At 43.8% G+C, this 18001-nt stretch overlaps 1 long non-coding RNA gene across 6 annotated transcripts in view; it reads right to left on the bottom strand.

The window, feature by feature from the left end:
- The window catches only part of LOC120865266, a 97097-nt gene that overhangs the window by 63834 nt on the left and 15262 nt on the right, over window positions 1-18001 (bottom strand). Inside the window, exon 6 of one of the 6 annotated variants that reach the window (XR_005721355.1) lies at window positions 10918-11006. The exons of 4 other annotated variants lie outside the window; for them this stretch is intronic. This is a non-coding gene — a long non-coding RNA (uncharacterized LOC120865266). Of the gene's footprint in view, window positions 1-9970; window positions 11007-18001 lie in introns of those variants that run through there. One more of the 6 variants, XR_005721354.1, reaches the window with a different exon arrangement.

The following is an 18001-nucleotide window of genomic DNA, read 5'->3' on the forward strand; positions in this document are numbered from 1 at the left end:
TGTAAGATTTGGGGTGATAATATGAACCCCTCAGTTGTGACCCAGGAGTCACAGAGTGACAAAGATATAGGGTCAGCAACACAGTGAGAACTCTGAGCTTTATGTCTGCCTTAGAGGCCTCAAGGTCTGGTTCACAGTCTTCCTTACCTCCTGACTCCTGGCAACAGTTTAAAGCTACCCAGTTTCCTTGTCTCTCACTGTCTACCAATATCTATTCCCCACCACCTCTTCCTTTTAGTAACAGCAACTGTTGAGTGTCAGCTGGACACACAGCCGTCCAGCTAGAGACTTCATTTCCCAGACTCCCTTTCAGGGAGGCCTGTCCCTCCAGTCTCAACCAACGGGATATGACAAGAATGGTGTGTGTCCTCAGAAGCAAGCTTCTCACCCCTCTTCCTCCACTCCATCCTGAGATCTACAAGGTAGATTGGTGGAGTCCCTTTCATAGCCCGGCAGAGGAGGACAACTTCTAAAGGCACACTGTCCAACACTGGAGCCATTTGTCACATAAGCCTAAATTCATTTAATTCAGGTGAAATAAAATTTAAGACTCAGTTCCTCAGTCACTATAACCATAATAAACACATGTGGCCAGTGGCTACTGTACTGGACAGCAGAGGTAGGGAAGGTCTCCACCATCACCAAAACTTCTGCTGGCCAGTGCTGCCACAGGGGATGGAGAGCAACACGACAGAAGAAACCTGGGTCTTGGACAACCCTGAGGAGCAGAGTCACCCTATAGCCTCCCTTGCCCCACTGCCTATCATTTTTATATTTTTACAAGACAGAAATAAGTCCTCTATCTTTATCTGTCAGCACAGCCAAACCAATATCCTGATATATACTTTAAAAAAAAATCAACCCCTTTTCCATGTACGTTAGCAGAGGTAGTTTCTATTGCTTGCAACTAAGAATAACTGTTAACCAAAATGAGCAAAGCAAGAAATGTAGGGGCTTCCCTGATGGCTCAGTGGTGGAGAATCAGCCTGCCAATGCAGGAGACATGGGTTCAATCCCTGGTCCAGGAAGACCCCACATGCCATAGAGCAACGAAGCTCGTGTGCTACAACTACTGAGCCTGTGGTCTAGAGCCCAGGAGACGCAAATACTGAGCTCATGTGCCGCAACGACTGACACCCACATTCCCTAGAGCCCATGCTCCACAAGGGAAGCCTGCATACTGCAATTAAAGAGTGGCCAGCATAGCAAGGGAGACCCAGCACAGCCACAAATTAAAAAATAAAATTAAAATGTGATATAAAAGAGGGGCTGTGATATGGTCTGGGGGAGCAGCAAAGGCTTTCTTGAGCAAGTGCGGCTTACACTGAGACCTGGCCACGTGCTCTGTCCACAGCAGTGGGACCAGGTTGAGCTCTCTGAGTCACACGGTGCCCAAGCCAAAACAGTACACCAGATATAAGAGCCCCAGAACCTAGGTTTATTCATCCACAGGAAACGGCTGATCCTAACTCTGAGGCAGGGAATGGACAAGAGGAGCCACATCATATCAACTAGCAAGGACCCGTCAAATACCACTAGTGCATTGTGCTAAGTCGCTTCAGTTGTGTCTGACTCTATGTGACCCTATGGATTATAGCCAGCCAGGCTCCTCTGTCCATGAGGTTCTCCAGGCAAGAATACCGGAGTGGGTTGCCATGCCTTCCTCCAGGGGTTCTTCCCAACCCAGGGATCGAACTAGTGTCTCTTATTTCTTCTGCATTGGCAGGAGGGTTCTTTAGCACTAGCACCACCTAGGAAGCACCAAGACCACTAGAGTGGTGCCAAAAGGATTTGGAGGCCAAGTGAAGTGTTCATACCGGACAAAGGTGAGACAAGCAAGGCATCAATAATAAAACTAACTGCAATGGATTGAAATTCACCAATTATGTCTCAATCTCCAGGCTCATAATGATACTAAAAGCAAATAAACTCAAGAGGATGATGGGGAACTAACTCATTCTTTTAAAGACCAGTAGATAAAAGGATAAATCCAGCTTCATCCTGCCTTTCCTAGATGAGCTGTACCACTGGGAAACCAGACAGTAGATGAGAAGCTTCTCTCTGCTAACAAATGCAGAAGGAATAATGACAGCTTTCACAGCCCCTAACAAATTTATGAATACAGACATTGAGCATCACACAAAGAAAGAACCAGACACGATGTGTCTCCCGATGGGACCATACACCCCCACTACTGACATAGCCGCCTAAACCAGAAATAAAAAACAAAATGTGAATCTGATCAGACCTCGACCCTCAATTTACAGAAGATTCAGAGGAGCTTATTAAACATACAATTGGAAAATCCATGCTGTAAGAATCTCTTCCAGTTTCTTCAACAAGCCAATTTCAAGAAAAACAAAAATGGAAGGAGAAACTTGTAGATTAAAAAAGATTCAGATATATCAATTCATCACAATGTGCAGCTTATTTAAATCCTGACTATTTTTTTAAAAATAAGACATTAATGAAAAAAAAAAAAAAAAAGACATTAATGAAGCATTTGGAAATTTGGGTAATGACTGCATATTTGATGATCCTGAAAAATTACTATTTTTTTTACATATGATAATGTTATTTTCAGATGAAATTATGTGATGTGTGGGATTTGCTACACTATAATCTAGAAAGGGCAGAAGTGAATGGGGAAAAAAGTGAATGGGGAGGTGAATGAAAAAAAATGGTCATGAGTTGATAATCGTTGAAGTTGGATGATGGGTACACAGGAATTCATTATACTTCTCTCTTTTTGGATATTTAAAGTGTTCTGATTGACATTTTCTTAAAGAATCCTTTGGTATCTTCATCTGTTTGAAATTTTCTAGAAGTATATATTTAAAAAAACAACAATTTGCTACACACAAAATCTCAGAGCATAAACTAAAACAACTGGACTTCTCTGCCTCACCCAGAGCCACCTTGCCTGCCACCAAACAACCCACCAGGGCCAAGCCTGTCCCACGATGATTTTATCTCAAGGATCTCAATAGCCTTCCCTGCCACTGTGTCTTTTTGTTGTTGCTTTAATAATCACTGTATTGAGATAAAATTCACGTATCCCATGCTGCTGCTGCTGCTAAGTCGCTTCAGTCGTGTCCGACTCTGTGCGACCCCATAGACAGCAGCCCACCAGGCTCCCCCATCCCTGGGATTCTCCAGGCAAGAACACTGGAGTGGGGTGCCATTTCCTTCTCCAATGCATGAAAGTGAAAAGTCAAAGTGAAGTTGCTCAGTCGTGTCTGACTCTTAGTGACCCCATGGACTGCAGCCTACTAGGCTCCTCCGTCCATGGGATTTTCCAGCAAGAGTACTGGAGTGGGATGCCACTGCCTTCTCTGCACATATCCCATGAGTATACTCATTGAAAGTATTCAATTCATTGGTTTGGGGTTGAGTCACAAAAATGTGCAACTATCACCAAGTCATTTCAGAACATTCACAGCATTTAACTTACAGATCCTCGAAGTTCTTAATACCCTCAAGCCTCTGTCCTGACTCTCCCAGAAGGTTTCTGCAACTTTCAGGCCAGTTTTCCTGCCATGATACAAGTTCCCGTATCATTTATCATCTACACACACACACACAGTGCCACCCCATCGCAAAATGGTGATCTTCCAAGCCCAGGCTCAGCAAGAGAAAAGACCTGGAGGCATGAAGCTGTGAGCACCGGTGGTCAACAGGGAACCTTAAGTCATCTGGAGTTGAAAGAGGAAGCGAGAAATCCAGGGGTTGCTGAGGAAACTGGACCTGAGTGGACCCCTAACACTGAAGGGCCTGCCGATGCCCCATCCAGAGGGCATCTCCCTCTGCCCTCCTCCCAGACCGGAAAGTCAGCAGCACCCCCTCCTGTCGTCCTGCCCCTCTCCCGAGGCCTGCAAATCACACGAGCCACTAAGCCCATCCAGTCACACCTTTCAAAGCAGTAGTTTCCTTTATTCGAAGACAAGAGATGTTTCCACTGTGGGCAGACAGGCCAGGAGCCCTTTCTCCTTCCTGTCCTCCCTTCCCAGGGAATCAATCTTCTTAAACTTTATCCTCCCGGAGACCATCTGGATGAAAACTGCTCAGGAAATTCAGTCGGGTACTAAGCCCAGCGCTCTCATCCATCTTGCCCTGTCAGAGCCCAGCACTTCAGCCTTAAAGAATCCTTACAGCTGGGGCTGCCACGGGCCTCCTGGCCACAGGAGCAAGCCCTGCCTGCACTCAGAGCCACACCTTCCAGACATGTGAAACTGCAAACCACTTTGGAGTTGTATCCAGCTCTCACCCTCCCTCTGGACCCTAGGTCTCACTCTGCTGTGTCACCCAATTGTAATATGCAGAGAAGTAATGTGGTACAGTCGGAATAATTCACAGAGGCTGAGGGATGGAACCTTTCTTTGTCTGCTGTGTGACCCTGGCCAAATGGTCTGATCTCTCTGAGTCTCAGTATCCTCATCAGTAAAATTATGGTTAATAACATATGGTTGTCACGCCCTCCTCCAGGAGATCTTCCCAACCCAGGGACCAAACCCATGTCTCTTCTGTGTCCTGCGTTGGCAGACAGGTTCCTTACCACTAGCACCACCTGGAAAGCCTACTTTAATTTTCTTCAAAGTCCTTAAGTCTACCTAACATGTTAGAGAGTAACGTGTTGCCTCTCCTCCCCACTGGGATGTAAGTTCAGTGAGGGCAGGGACCATGTCTGCTTTAGTCTCCACTGTATCTCCAGTGCTGGAACAGTGCCAGGCTCATAAAAATCACTCAATAAACACTGAACCAATGGAGGGATAAACGACTGAGTGCATGAACCAGTGCTCATCTCAGATGCTGGGGAAATAGGAGTTGTTACTGTTGTTATTTGGAGGTGCTGAGAGAGGCGTGAAGGGCCTGAACATTTGGGAAGAGGTGGACCTAAAGGGAAGAGAGCTCAGATGTGACGCAAAGCTACCTGCAGCCTGTCTGGAAGTCACACTCCACACACCATGACATCTGGCCAAGGCAGATATTGGTCCCCAAAGAACTCCTGGGCCTGAGAGGCCCTTGAGCCACACCCACTGCCTCCAGTGTCTTCTGGGAGCTGGGTCAGGGGAGGTAGAGGATTAGGATGGGCCTGGTCCTGAGGATGGACAGCCCCTCCCACCCACACCTGGACAAGGTGGCCAGCTAGCCCTAGTGATATGGTGGAGATGAGGCTCTGTCCCCATAGGCAACCCAAGCAGCAGAAGGGACTGGTCACCAGGACTGAGTGTGTGGTGGGCACCCAGACCAGATGGGGACCAGGCTAGGCCCAGGCAAAGGAACCAGTGGACAGGGTCATGAGTTTGTAGCCCTGAACTGTACCCCCCAGAGTCTGGATTTTCCCAGTTCATAACAGGCTGGGCCTCAAGAGTCATGGGAAAAAACAGCAGATCTGTGTGGAAAGCCCAGCTCCATCCCTTTAACCATGCGACCTCATGTAACCTCTCTGAGCCTCAGTGTCCCCATCTGTCAAGTGGAAATAATAATATCCACCTCAAGATGCTTAATAATAATAATAATAGTTATCAATCATTTGCCAGCACTTTGCTATGTGCTGGGGTGTTATACATAGCCTATGAGCCTCAAAACAGTCCTTTCATTAGGCATTTCTACTCCTACTTTACAGAGGAGGAAACTGAAGTTCAGAGAGGGTAATAAACAGCCCAAAGGCACACAGCTGGGAAGAATCAGAGCTAAACTGCACCCAAATCTGCTGGTTGTAAAGCCCCATTTTAACTACCATCTAGAGCAGTGATCCCCCACCTCCAAGATCTAATGCTTCATGATCTGAGGTGGAGCTGATGTAATAATAATAGAAATAAAGTACACAATAAATGTACTGCACTTGAATCATCCCCAACTATCCCCCACCCCCTATCCATGGAAAAATTGTCCTCCATGAAACCCGTCCCCTGTGCCAAAAACCACTACTCTGGAAGACGCTCTTGAGCCCCCAGCACGTGGCCAGGCACACAGATTCCCAGTCAGTGTGCATTTTCTTCTCCTCCCTTGAGCCTCCGATCTGGAGGCAGGTGAGCCCAGCTGTGGGGGCTGAAGGGGCAGGAAGCCATGTGGCTCTTAGACTGGGCTGAAGCAACAGCAATAGCCCCTACCTCACTCTCAGCCAAGCACAAGAAGCCCATTTGGCTTCCTGCTTCCAGTGGGTTGCAGGAAACCCCTTCCCAACACCTCCTCCCCAGCCCGGGCAGGCTGGGGTCATCCCTACAGAGGAAGTTCAGCCAGGTCAGGCCTGCCCCTTTCCCACAGCCCCAGAGTCACCCTCCATAGCTTTTCCACTCACCTCCAGGCCAAGAATCCCCCAAGGCCCCCACCCATGGGGCCCATGGGGTTATGCTGCCATTGGTGTTGCTCCCTTGATAGGGGACAGCCTAGTTCACATATGACCCACACCAATAAATCAGGGAGGGGTGGGGTGGTAGGGAAATTCATAAATCCATATCAAACAGCCCCCAAATTATGACAGATGACATGGCAGTCATAAAATTGCACAAGCAAAACTCACCAAGTCATTAATTTCATGGCCGTAGAAAATAAACAGACACATTTTTTCGCGGCCCTAATAAATTTTTAAAAACTCAAAGAATGGTCCATCTGCTTCGAATAATTTTTAATTTCCTATTCTGTCTCATTCCCATTAGCTATTCCACTGAGATATTTGCTAAATTCTTTCATTTACCTCCTCCCATCTGTATTCAATTACCCTATTCCCAAATAGAGTGAGTTTTTGTTTCTCCTAAGCGCGGGACAAAATACCCCCGCCTGTACCTTAAAGCAAATGTTATGTGTGTTTTATTATCTGTTAGACCGTATGAGTCATTCTAACTCGATTGCTTGTGCGGAAAGGCTTGGAGAGCAATCTGATTTTGATGTTTTCTGGCTTGGGTGGAAAACACCTGCCCGATTCTCAGAGCTAATCTATTAACGTGGTAAATGCTGTAGCAGATGTTCCTGAGTGAGTGAGGGGCCGCGCTGGGCTGTGACCAGGCCCAGAGTGTCGGGCACACAGTGGAGATCAGAGGCCAGTGACACCACTGGGGGCTGAGCTGTCACAGTTTCCAGCTGGCCCCTGGTCGCCTGGTGTCTCCCCACTGCCTCCCAGGGCTCTCAGAGGCCACTGGAGCTGGAAAGACATTTCAAGGTCATCTGCATCACCTCGACCAGATCCATGTTTTGTATAGAAGACTGAGGCCCAGAGAAGAGGTAAGATTGCTCAAATCACAGAGCATACTGAAAAAGAAGAAAATCCTTAGAGGCTCTAGTGGGTACAGGGAGCTGAGACGAGGAGAGGGGCGGAATTCTGTGAGCACCTTTTCCACCAGTGCCTTCCACCTGGAGAAACATCATTTAGGGGCTTTTCTGTCTATAAGGCTTTGCAAGTCATCTTTCCTCAACCTGAAGGAGCTGGGCCAGGCCTACGATGACAGATGGGAAAACTAGGAAGCAAGCTGAGGGGCCAAAGCTTTGTTGGGGCAGGAGGGAATGGGGGGAGGTTTGGTTTCAACACAGTGATGCAGTGGAACCCACAAGCCCCAGGAACATGGACGTTCAGGCCAAGCTACAGACATGGGGAGGATTTGGACTTAAAACTCAACATAGCAGAAAACTGGAATCATGGCATCTGGTCCCATCACTTCACGGCAGATAGATGGGGCAACAATGGAAACAGTGAGAGACTCTATTTTCTTGGGCTCCAAAATCACTGTGGATAGAGACTGCAGCCATGAGGCTGGTAGGCACTTACTCCTTAGAGGAAAGGCTGTGACAAACCTAGACAGCATATTAAAAAGCAGAGAAATTACTTTGCTGACGGGGTCCATCTAGTCAAAGCTATGTTTTTTCCAGTAGTCACGTATGGATGTGGGATTTGTACCATGAGGAAGGCTCAGCACCGAAGAATTGATGCTTTTGCACTGTGGTGGTGTTGGAGAAGACTCTTGAGAGTCCCTTGAACTGCAAGGAGATCCAACCAGTTTATCCTAAAGGAAATCAGTACTGAATGAAAAATTGGAAGGACTGATGCTGTGCTGAAACTCCAATGCTTTGGCCGACTCACTGGCAAAGACCCCAGTGCTGGGAAAGATTGAGGGCAGGAGGAGAAGGGGACAACAGAGGATGAGATGGTTGGACTCAAGAGACACGAGTTTGAACAAGCTCTGGGAGTTGGTGATGGACAGGGAAGGCTGGAGTGCTGCAGTCCATGGGGTGGCAAAGAGTCGGACATGACTGAGCGACTGGACTGAACTGAAAGCCTCATGGGGCACAATCCAGGTAGATGCTCTGCGAGGGTCCACAATCCCTGCAGGCCTCATTATCTCCACGGATGCTGGTGGCTTCTTACTATGGGCACCTGCAGCACTGCCTGAGACCTTTCTCTGGGCTGGGATCATGGTCAATAGATCCCCAGGACAGGACAAAGGTGGAGGGATTTGACACCTTCAGGAGCAGCCTTAACAATGATGAAGAGGATTTGGTGTGTATCTACCCCAGCTTCCTTCCCTCTTGGATGTGACAATTCTGAAACAAGTCTATACCAGTGATTCTCAACCATACAATTTTGCCTCCCAGAGGACATTTGGCAACATCTTGGTTGGATGGTTGGAGACATTTTGGTTGGATGGTTGCCACTGGTATCTAACAGGTAGAGGCCAGGATGCTGCTGAACATCCAACAATGCCCAGGAAAGCTTCCTATAATCAAGAATTATCCAGCCCAACAGTCTATAAGGTCCCACAGAGTCGGACACGACTGAAGTGACTTAGCATGCATGCACGCACACATCAGTAGTGCTGAAGTTGAGAACCCTTGTTCTCTACCCTCTCATAAAGGTGCCCAGTGGAATTGAGTCCCAGATGCCCACAGCAATGACCGGCTCATTTAGATGCACTCTGCTGACTTCTCTCTCCTCCCTGGACCCTTTCACCACTCCCCTTCCAGGACTTCCTGAGACCACCTCCCACATAACTGCTTTCACTCAAATCCTCACCACAAGGTCTGTGGCTTGGGGCTTAAGATCACCCATTACTGCAGTCCTGAGGACAAGCTTGGAAGGGTCTTGAAGGGGTTTCTATTTCAGTTATTTACACACTCAATACACACATCCAGTCCCAGTGACACCCATGCTGAATGCGACTTCTTGAGGACACACACATGGGGGCACACCAGACCAGCTTGGTCAAGAATGTCCTTTGGTCCTACTCTTGTGTACCAACTGATTGGAGATATGCTCCCCTTGTAAAGAAATGTAAGACTTGAATACTGATTCAGCGCAATCTCTGTCAGAAACCCAGCTGACTTCTTTGTAGAAATTGGCAGGCTGATTCACTGCAGGCAGACACTTTACCGCCTGAGCCACCAGGGAAGGCTTACAAAGAATCGGGGATAGCCAAAACAATCTTGAAAAAGAACAACAAAGTAGGAGGACTCACACTTGCTGAATTCAAAATTTGCTACAAAGCAACAGTAAGATAGTGTGGTACTGCAAGGGCTAGATATATGGATCAAGGAACTAAAATTGAAACTACAGATATACCCATATATCTATGGTCAACTGACTTTTGACAATAGTATAAAGGTCATTCAATGGAAAAAGCATCGTCCTTTCAACAAATGATGCCAGGACAACTGGATATCCACATGCAAAAGAATGAAGTTGAACCCTTACCTCATACCATATACAAAAATTAACCCAAAATGGATCGAAGACCTAAATGTAAGAGCTAAAACTTTAAAACTCTTACAAGATAACATAGGGGCAAACCTCCATGAGATTGGATTTGGCAAAGTATTCTTAGATATGACCCCAAAAGCATGAGCAAAATAAGAAAAAAAAAAGATAGATTGAACTTATTAATAAAATTAAAAAACTTTTGTGCTTCTATGGACACTATCAATAAAGAGAAAATGCAACCCATAGAATGGTAAAAAAATATTTACAAATAATATATCTGGTAAGGGATTTACATTACTTGGTATTCATGAATTTAAAACTATGATTTTCTCCTTGTAAATTTAAATTGCATGCATTGACCCTCTATATCTGAAAAGGTGACTTTTTGCCTCAAAGTCAATTAATATTTTGTCTGATAGTAATGTAACTATGCCAATTTTCTTTTGGTTTTGGTTTCAATTTTTCTAATAGTTTTTCACTCTTTCACTTACAATTTTTTATCTGTCCTCATGTTTTACACATGTCTCTGATTAGTATTTTTCTGATAGTTTTTCACTGTTTTACTTATAATTTTTTATATGTCCTCATGTCTTAGACATGTTTCATGTGAGCAGCATTTGGTTATTCTGTTTGTTAATCTGACAGCACATGAATTTTAACTGGAGAGTTCAGTCTATTTATACTTACGGAGCTTACAAATATATTTGACCTTATTTCTGATCTTGTTTTCTTTTTAATTTGTCCTGCTTCCTAAGAATTCATTTTCATCTTCTTTGTTGCATTATTTTGAATTAATTGAGGTTTTTTTCACTCATTCCATTTTTTCCCCCCTTGTACTGTGTAGAGAATGGGCATTCTACTATTTTCTTATTGGTGACTCAGCATTTTGAAATTATTACCCAACTTAACTTAGTCTAAAGTTAATCAATATCTTGCCCTTCTCTGCAACAATACAAACTGCTTCAAAACCTTTAATTCCTTTTACTTAAAAGTCCAGGCATTTAGCTCCATCTCCTGTTTAACCCCATGGAATAGACACTGTTTTGGACAGTCAGTGTGTTTGTTTATATTTACCCCTATTTTTATTATTTTTTTCCATTCATCATTATTTCTGGTGTCTGAGACTTGTTTCCTCAGATCACTTTTATTCTCAGGTTCATCCTTCAGAAACTCCTTGAATAGGGATCTCTTGTTTATAAACTATCTCAGTTTTAAGTAAACAGGCATACCTTTTATTCAGCTTCACCTTATTGTGCTTCATTATTGTGTCTTTTTGTGTAGTGGGACTTCCCAGGTGGCGCAGCGGTAAAGAATCCACCTGTCAATACAGGAGACGCAAGAGATGTGGGTTCAATCCTTGGGCCAGGAAGATCCCCTGGAGTAGGAAATGGCAACTCATTCCAGTATTCTTTCCTGGAAAATTCCATGGACAGAGGAGCCTGGCAGGCTGCAGTCCATGGGACTGCAAAGAGTCAGACACGACTCAGTGACTGAGCATGCACGCTCACACACACACATGCACACGTGTTTATTAGAAATGGAAGATTTGTAGCAATTCTGCATCGAGCAAGTCCATTAGGACTGTTCTTTCCGACTGCATTTGCTCACTTCATCACTCTGTGTCACATGTTGGTAACTCTCAAAATATTTTAAATATTTTCCACTATTATATTTGCTGTGCTGATCTGTGACAAGGGGTCTTTGATGTTACTACTACAACTCACTGAAGGTTCAGAAGCTGGTTGGCATTTTTTGGAGTGAAAGTTGCTCAGTCATGTGCGACTCTGAGATCCCATGGACTATAGCTTACCAGGCTACTCCATTCATGGAATTTCCCAGGCAAAAGTACTGGAGTGGGTTGCCATTTCCTTCTCCCGGGGATCAAACCCCGGTCTCCCACATTGCAGGCAGACACTTTACCCTCTGAGCCATAAATATTTTTTAATTAAGGTATGTACATTTTTTTGACATAAAGCTAATGCACCCTTAACAGACTACAGTGTAAACAAACAAAACATTTTTTTAGCTGCTCTGTGCTGCTTGTGGGATCTTAGTTCCCTGACCAGGGATGGAGCCCAGGCCTTCCAAAAAAAAGTGCCAAATCCTAACCACTGGACCACCAGGGAATTCCCAAAACATAACTTTTATATGCCCTAGGAAACCAAAAAGTTTGTGTGACTTGCTTTATTAAGATATTTGCTTTATCTTCATGGTCTGAAACTGAACCTGCAACGTCTTCAAGGTATGCCTATAAGTGAAAATGTCCTTATTTCTACCTTTATTACTATTTTTTGGATTTTTGTGATTCATAGGCTATAAAATTCACCCTTTGAAAGGGAACAATTAAGTGGCTTTAGTGTATTTGTAAGGTTTAACAAACCTCACCACTGGGACTTCCCTAGTGGTCCTGTGGTTAAGAATCCATCTTCCAGTGCAAGGGATTCAAGTTCAATCCCTGGTCAGGGAACTAAGATCCCTCATGCCATGGAGCAACTAAACCCAAGGGCTACAACTAGGGAAGCCCACGCATCACACTAAAGAGCACCCACAGCCAAAAAAACAAAACAAACAAGAAATCTAATTCTAGAACATGTCATCACCCAAAAAGAAAAACCATGCTCATCAGCTTTTACTCCATATTCCCTTCCAGCCTCTAGCAACCACAGATCTACCTTCTGTCTCTATGAATTTGCCTATTCTGGACATTTTATATAAGTGAAATCATACAATTAGTGACCTTTTGTGTCTGGCTTCTTTTGCTTAGCATAATGTTTGCAAGCTTCATCCGTGCTATTGCATGGATCAGAATTTCATTCCTTTTTATGGCAAGTAATACCCTATTATATGGATGTATCACATTTTGCTTATCCACTCATGAAAAAATGAAAGTGTTAGTTGCTCAGTTGTGTCTGACTCTTTGTGACCCCATGAACTGTATGTAGCCTGCCAGGCTCCTCTGTCCATAGAATCCTCCAGGCAAGAATACTGGAGTGCGTAGCCATTTGCTTCTCCAGGGGATCTTCCTGATCCAGGGATCAAACCTGAGACTCACGTATTGCAAGCAGATTCTTTACTGTCTGAGCCACCAGGTAAGCCCTTATCCATTCATAAACTGGTGTATATTTAGATTGTTTAGGTTGTTTCTACTTTTTCACTCTTACAAATAACACTGCTATGAACATTTGTGTACAAGTTTTTATATGGACATTTACTTCAATTCTCTTTAGTATATACCTAGGATCTAGATTTATTCTTAAGAGATAAATTATCTTTTAAGAAATTATTTCAGTCTTATTAGAGACTGAGGTATGCAGTCCTTCAGTTCAGTTCAGTTCAGTCACTCAGTCATGTCCGATTCTTTGTGACCCCGTGGATCGCAGCACACCAGGCCTCCCTGTCCATCACCAACTCCCGGAATTCACTTAGACTCACGTCCATCGAGTCAGTGATGCTATCCAGCCATCTCATCCTCTGTCATCCCCTTCTCCTCCTGCCCCCAATCCCTCCCAGCATCAGAGTCTTTTCCAATGAGTCAACTCTTCGCATGAGGTGGCCAAAGTACTGGAGTTTCAGCTTCAGCATCATTCCTTCCAAAGAACACCCAGGGCTGATCTTCAGAATGGACTGGTTGGATCTCTTTGCAGTCCAAGGGACTCTCAAGAGTCTTCTCCACAGTTCAAAAGCATCAATTCTTCGGCACTCAGCTTTCTTCACAGTCCAACTCTCACATCCATACATGACCGCTGGAAAAACCATATCCTTGACCAGATGGACCTTTGTTGGCAAAGTAATGTCTCTGCTAGGTTGGTCATAACTTTTCTTCCAAGGAGTAAGCGTCTTTTAATTTCATGGCTGCAGTCACCATCTGCAGTGATTTTGGAGCCAAAAAAAATAAAGTCTGACACTGTTTCCACTGTTTCCCCATCTATTTCCTATGAAGTGATGGGACCGGATGCCATGATCTTCGTTTTCTGAATGTTGAGCTTTAAGCCGACTTTTTTACTCTCCATTTTCACTTTCATCAAGAGGCTTTTTAGTTCCTCTTCACTTTCTACCATAAGGGTGGTGTCATCTGCATATCTGAGGTTATTGATATTTCTTTCGGCAATCTTGATTCCAGTTTGTGCTTCTTCCAGCCCAGTGTTTCTCATGATGTACTCTGCATATAAGTTAAATAAGCAGGGTGACAATATACAGCTTTGACGTACTCCTTTTCCTATTTGGAACCAGTCTGTTGTTCCATGTCCAATTCTAACTGTTGCTTCCTGACCTGCATATAGGTTTCTCAAGAGGCAGGTCAGGTGGTCTGGTATTCCCATCTCTTTCAGAATTTTCCACAGTTTATTGTGATCCACACAGTCAAAGGCTTTGGCATAGTCAATAAAGAAAAAATAGATCCTTGGTTGGTGTGAATTTTCAAAGTCCTTTAAAGTCATTATTATTCTGTCTTTCATTGTTACTATTTATACTATTTTAACTAATAGACTTTTAGCCTGATTTCTTTTCATTACAAAAGCGATGAATGACACAATTTTTTTTTTCAATCCATTGACCTCTGGGTTTGGGGCCCAGCACATTCCCACTGTACCACTCTCCTTATGGTACAATTTTTTTTTTCTGTTGGATTTTTTTTTTAATTTTTACTTTATTTTACTTTACAATACTGTATTGGTTTTGCCATACATCAACATGAATCCACCACGGGTGTACATGCATTCCCAAACATGAACCCCCCTCCCACCCCCCTCCCCAAAACATCTCTCTGGGTCATCCCCGTGCACCAGCCCCAAGCATCCTGTATCCTGCATTGGATATAGACTGGCGATTCATTCTTACATGATAGTATACATGTTTCAATGCCATTCTCCCAAATCATCCCACCCTCTCCCTCTACCACAGAGTCCAGAAGTCCACTCTACACATCTGTGTCTCTTTTGCTGTCTTGCATACAGGGTCATCATTGCCATCTTTCTAAATTCCATATATATGTGTTAGTATACTGTATTGGTGTTTTTCTTTCTGGCTTACTTCACTCTGTATAATCGGCTCCAGTTTCATCCATCTCATTAGAACTGATTCAAATGTATTCTTTTTAATGGCTGAGTAATACTCCATTGTGTATATGTACCACAGCTTTCTTATCCATTCATCTGCTGATGGACATCTAGGTTGTTTCCATGTCCTGGCTATTATAAACAGTGCTGCGATGAACATTGGGGTACATGTGTCTCTCTCAATTCTGGTTTCCTCGGTGTGTATGCCCAGCAGTGGGATTGCTGGGTCATAAGGCAGTTCTATTTGCAATTTTTTAAGGAATCTCCACACTGTTCTCCATAGTGGCTGTACTAGTTTGCATTCCCACCAACAGTGTAGGAGGGTTCCCTTTTCTCCACACCCTCTCCAGCATTTATTGCTTGCAGACTTTGAGCAATCTACAAATTCAATGCAATCCTTGTCAAGCTACCAGCAATATTTTTCACAGAACTAGAACAAATAATTTCAAGATTTGTATGGAAATACAAAAAACCTCAAATAGCCAAAGCAATCTTGAGAAAGAAGAATGGAACTGGAGGAATCAACTTGCCTGACTTCAGGCTCTACTACAAAGCCACAGTCATCAAGACAGTATGGTACTGGCACAAAGACAGAAATATAGATCAATGGAACAAAATAGAAAGCCCAGAGATAAATCTACACACATATGGACACCTTTACTGTTGGATATTTTTAAGATCTCTACTTGCTTTTGATATCCTTTAATGAGATTATGAGGTATTTGTATATGGACTTCCATTCATTTACCTTGATAGCGCTGGAATTGCTGAATCTGAAGATTCATGCTTTTTAATAATCATAGAAAATTCTCAGCTACGACCTCTTTGAATATCACTTCTCTACCATTATTCCTCTAATCACTTTTTAAAAATCTTATTAGACATATACCTTTTCATTTCATCCTCCATGTCTCTTAACCTTAACCTCTCATTTTTTCTTTCTGCACTACATTATGATCTATCTTCCAGTTAACTAATTCCTTCTCCAGCAGTGTCTATTCTATCTAGCTGTTCCACTGAGTTTTTAATTTCATATGTGATATATTTAAATTCCCAGAATCTTTGTTTGGTTCTTTTTCAACTTTTCCCAGTCATGTTTATCATCCCTTGATTCTTCCTTGTCTTTCTTGTGCCATAGAAGCTCAAGCTTTAGACTGCCAATAAGGTAGATAATTAGTAGAAATTAGATAGAAGTCCTCAAGGTGTCAGCAGTCTTATTTCCCTGGACTGAGGTTTCCAATTTGTTCCTGGCCTCTCAATTCCCTTATTTTCTTAAAGGTTCTTCCATTAACAGAAAAGAATTTCAATTTTCAAAAATATTTTTTCTAGCATCTTTAGATGATTTGTAGCTGATATGTTTTTATATATATATACCTTTCATCATCATATAGACTTTAAGTCCCTTTGTCCCTTTTCCAACATCCATGCTTTCAGAGACTATTAAGCACCTACTATGTGCCAAAAAGTGTGCTGGGGATTCAAGAGAGAGCAAGACAAGGCCCGACCCTGTTCTCAGGATTGCATCTGGTCTATGGAGAAACTAGACACTTAACCAGGCAACTGTAACCCACAGCTAATCAGACCTCTGATGGGGAAGGTGTTAGTAAACAAAGCCATGCTGATAGACGTGGAGGCCAGAAACACTCTAATAATCACATTGATTCTCTTTAAATTAATATTCAACATTTATTTAAGAAGGAGGAATATCTTACAAAGCAAAACTCAAGTTATTTTCCTACATTAGAAGGCATTAAGGTGACCTGCCTGGTGGTCCACTGGCTAAGACTCCAAGCTCCCCATGCAGAGACCCGGGTTCAATCCCTGGTCAGGGAATTAGATTCTGCATGGTGCAACTAACAGTTTGCATGCTGCTACTAAAAAAGATTCTGCATGTCTCAGAAAGCAACAAGGATCAAACATGCTACAACTAAGACTCAGCACAGCCAAGTAAATAAATACTAAAAGGAAAAAAAAATCAACAATTTAACTTAAAAAAAAAAGGCATTAGAGAAGCTGTCTGTTATTATTCAACCACGTGATATTGCTGGAACATCCGTCTTTTGTGAGGAGGATTCAGCACCCCCTGCAAGCTAATTAGAAAACTGATTATCTCAGCCACATACAGTAGCCTCCTAGAGGGATATTCTGGTAAATTACATTTCCACTGATGTTTCAGCTGCTTTCCTAGCCATCCCTTCATTCTCACATTCTGAGTAAATACTGCTACATAATGAATAGGTTCAAAATAGTGGGTTTGGACTTTACTGGTATTCCAGTGGTAAAGAATCTGCCTGTCAATGCAAAGGGACATGAGTTCAATCCCTGGTCTGGGAAGATTTCACATGCTGCCAGGGCAACTAAGCTCATGTACCGCAACTACTGAGCCCTTACTCTGGAGCCTGTGAGTTCCAGCTACTGAACCCACATGCCCTGGAGCCTGTGCTCACCAACAAGAGAAGCCACCGCAATGAGAAGCCGGTACACCGCAGCCAGAGAGCAGCCCCAGCTTGCCAAAACCAGCGAAAGCCCACACACAGCTACAAAGACCCAGCACAGCCACAAATAAATAAATAAACAAATTTTAAAAAAATAATGGCTTAAAATGATAACTCTATGTCATGGTTGAATTATGCCCCCCCCCAAGAGATATATTAAATTCTCAACCTCACTACTTCAGAATGTCATCTTATTTGAGAAACAGAGTCCTTACATATGTAATTAGTCAAGATGAAGTAATACTGGGATACATGGAAAAGTAAAAAAGTTAAAGTGTTAGTCACGCAGTCATGTCTGACTCTTTGCAACCCCACGGACTATAGCCCTCCAGGTTCCTCTTTCCATGGAATTCTCCAGGAAAAAATACTGGGGTGGGTAGCCATTCCCTTCTCAGGGGACCTTCCTGACCCAGGGATGGAACCTGGGTTTCCCACATGGCAGGCAGGTCCTTTATGTCTGTGCCAGGGACCCCTAATCAAATGTGACAGAGACACAGCGAGAACACAATGTGAAGATGGGTGCAGCGGCCAGAGTGAAGCATCCACAGGCCCAGAAAAGTAAGCACTGCCTACAACCACCAGGAGCTAGGAGGAAGGCAGGGATGATTCGCCCTTGGAGCCCTCAGAAGGAACAAGCCAACACCTTGACTTTAGACCCTAGCCTCCAGTTTGTGGTCATTTGTGACCTACGCAGCCGTAGGAACCTCATATATGATCATTTCTTCCACTCATGGATCTGGAGGTTGCCTGGACTGCAGGCAGTT

The sequence above is a fragment of the Oryx dammah genome, unplaced genomic scaffold (assembly GCF_014754425.2).
Source record: "Oryx dammah isolate SB20612 unplaced genomic scaffold, SCBI_Odam_1.1 HiC_scaffold_6, whole genome shotgun sequence".
Taxonomy (NCBI): Eukaryota; Metazoa; Chordata; class Mammalia; order Artiodactyla; family Bovidae; genus Oryx; species Oryx dammah.